The sequence below is a fragment of the Crocuta crocuta genome, unplaced genomic scaffold, assembly GCF_008692635.1.
Source record: "Crocuta crocuta isolate KB4526 unplaced genomic scaffold, BGI_CrCroc_1.0 scaffold7, whole genome shotgun sequence".
NCBI lineage: Eukaryota > Metazoa > Chordata > Mammalia > Carnivora > Hyaenidae > Crocuta > Crocuta crocuta.
In genome coordinates, this window is record NW_027531904.1 from 5,379,884 (window position 1) to 5,383,327 (window position 3,444).

Sequence of the window (3,444 nt, forward strand, 5' to 3'; positions counted from 1 at the left end):
CCCAGGGGGGCCAGCCTCTGCCCGCCGGCCGCCAGCCCCGGGCATGGGACCATCAGTCCTCTCGGGTCCCTCTGCCCCCAGCACAGCGCCCCCCTCCCCAGGGCACTTCCTCCCCACCCCTGCGGTTGCCAGTGGTGCTTCCTGGACACCGTGGACATGTCAGCTGGGTGTGTGAGGAGGACCCAGCCCGAGGAGGGAGGGTGCCGCAGAGGCCCCAGCCGTCACTGCCTGCCCCACCCCCATGCCGTGCTGTCTACAGGGGTGATGTCTCCTCCTTGGGGTGTTAGCTCAGCGACCTGGTAAACCCCCCTTCTCTTGTCCCCTGCCCTTCGTCCACAGGCATCGTCAGCTTCAGAATGAGTGTGCCCTGAATCTGTAGAGTTAAGGCCACTCTATGGGATCCCCCTTCGCTCTCTCTCTGGACCGGAGCTCTGGCTGTAGCCGTAGCGGGGACCCTGTGCGAGGCTCGGATGGCGAGGCAGGGCCCTCAGGCTCAGGGGGTGGTGGCACGGGAAGTCACCAGGCACTGGTGACAGGGGGAAAGCCGATAAGCTTCGGTGGAGAGTGTGGCGTATTAATTTTGACCCAAATCAGGCACTCCTCCCGCCAGCCCCCGCACTAGACTCCCTTAAGCACAAGCCTGAGGAACAAGAGAGCAGCTTGAGTTCTGGGGCCCCTGTGCAGAATCGCACCCGAGGGACCTGGAGTTATCGAGAGCAAGGTCAGCAGTGTGCAGGGAGCAGAGTGGGCGTGCACTGGGGGGCTAGGGCCAGGCAGTGCATCCGCACCCGGGCTGGGGTCCCTCGGGCACTTCGACCCACAGTCATGTGGTCACTGGGTGTTCTCTAAACTTCTAGAAATACTTTGTCAAGATTTCATGTTCTACCCTTCTTTCCTTGTCTTCTAATTTGGGGTATCGAGGCGAGCCAAGAACTCTGGTCCACACAGACCTTTGAGGCCCATCTTGGCTTGCCACTTAATAGCTTTGAGACCGTAAGTCTGTGACCTCAGTCTTGAGCCCGTTTCCTTGTCCGTAAAAGGGGGATGATGATATAATCTACCTCACGGGGTTGTCATGGGGGGATGCTAGGGGCCTGGCACTTTGCAAGCTGAGGTCAGTGGGAGCTGCTGTTGTTTCTTCGGGGGTCAGTGTCGGCATCTTCTGGGTCGCACCTGCACGTGCCCCTTGCTTCGTTCGGTGCGGGGTTCTCCCTGCGGCCGGGTGACCCGTGTGTGTACACTCTGCGTGCAGGGGATGACGATGGTGTTTAGGTCACTCTGGCCAAGCAGCAGGGCCGAGAGCTGAGGGACGCTGCTGAGACCACACTACTTCGAACTCGTCTGTTACCAGCTCCCTCCCCGCCCGCAGAGTGGGGGTCTGGCTGGGGTGCTCACCTCTGCTGCTCCGGCGCCAGGGCTCTGTTCTGGGTCCTTAACATCTGCAGCTGGCGCCACACGCCCAGCTGGGGCCGCAGCTTCGGGACTCGGCTGTGGCTTGAAGGAAGATGGCGCTGTTACCAGCAGGGAAAATATACCGGTTTTAAGAGCAGCTTTGTTGTAAAACCATCTGTTCTGGAATAAAACTCAATTAGAAACGTGGATGAAGTGGCCTTTTCTGAATTCCCCACCTGGGGTGGGGGGCGGCTTGGCGGAGAGCCGGGGAGGTATGGGAGCACCAAGTCATGCCAGTGCTTTGGCATTTGAGGTGGGTGCTTTCAAGGTGACGCTTTGCAAGAACATTCTAAAGGGACACAATTTATATAGTTTATTTAAAAATATATTTTTAAGCTTATTTTGAGAGAGAGAGCATGAGCTGGGGAGGGTCAGAGAGGGAGGGACAGAATTAGAACTCCAAGCAGGTTCCGTGCTGTCAGGGCAGAGCCCGATGTGGGGCTTGATCTCATGAACTGTGAGATGATGACCTGAGCCAAAAGCAAGAGTCGGACGCTTCACTGACTGAGACCCCCAGGTACCCCTATTTTTAAAAATTTTATAACTGCCCTATTGTAGAGCATAAAGTTTAATTTGTTTCTGCTGAAGCTATGTACTCACTTTTTAAAGATAATTTTTGGTTCTGATTGTGATAAAATGCACCTAACATAAAATTCACCGTCTTGACCATTTTTAGGTATACGGTTCAGTGGTGTTAAGGGTATTTACATTGTAAGACAACCTCCAGAGTTTTTTCATCTTGCAAAACTGAAATTGCTCATTCCACACTTAATTCCCCATTCGTTCCCACCCCCAGCTCCTGGGAACTGCCATTCTGCCTTTTGTTTCTATGAATTTTTTTAATTTATGTTTTTGTTTTGTTTTCTTAATTTTTTTTTTCTGAGAGAGAGAGACAGCGTGAGTAGGGGAGGGTCAGAGAGAGAGAGGGAGACACAGAATCCGAAGCAGGCTTCAGGCTCTGAGCTGTCAGCACAGAGCCTTACGCGGGTCTTGAACTCACGAACCATGAGATCATGACCTGAGCCAAAGTCAGATGCTTAACAGACTGAGCCACCCAGGCGCCCCTCACTTTTTGTGTCTTTAAAAAAGTTTTTAAATTTTATTTTGGAGAGAGAGCACTAGTGAGGGAGCAGGGTAAACGGATAACGATTTATTTTAAAATGTTTATTTTTGAGAGAGAGAGTGAGTGGGAGAGGGACAGAGAGGAGGACAGAGGATCCAGAGTGGGCTCTGCGCTGAAAGCAGCCAGCCTGATGTGGGGCTCAAACTCACAAACCATGAGATCATGACCTGAGCCAAAGTCAGATGCTCAACAGACTGAGCCACCCAGGTGCGCCTATTTTTATTTATTTGTCTGTCTGTCTATATCTATCTGTCTATCTATCTATCTATCTATCTATCTATCGTCTTTTTTTAGTGTTAGGGCGCACGCGTGTAAGCAGGGCAGGGGCCGAGGGAAAGCGAACCTCAAGCAGGCTCCATGTTCAGCACGGAGCACAACTTGGGGGTCCATCCCATGACCCTGGGATCATGACCTGAGCCGAAATCAAGCGTTGGACACTCAACTGACTGAACCACCCAGGCGCCATCTGTTTCTTTTTAAAAGCGTGTTCCATTTGCCATTTTACATGCATTAAATGCAACCACATCAAATTGCTGCCCTTTGACGGAGATTTCGTACCTGCCACACAGAATTTAGAAACTCACACAGGCGCAGTTTGGAGCACATGCCGGCTGAGACGGACGGACAGGGATTCAGAGGGCGGGGCGCCTGTAGGGAATCCCGCGCTCAGCCTGTGGCCTGTGCTTGGTGCCACCCAGTGGCAGCCTCGCTACCTTGTTGAGTCACAGGTGGGCACACAGCATGCGTGCCTTGTAAGGTTGTGAGGTTTGCCCCGAGTGAGTCGCTTTGCTGCTGTCACTTGACCTGAGATTTTCGGCCTTGGTCTGGCCGATGGGTGACACCAGTTAAACCCAGGAAGCCTCCCCTCC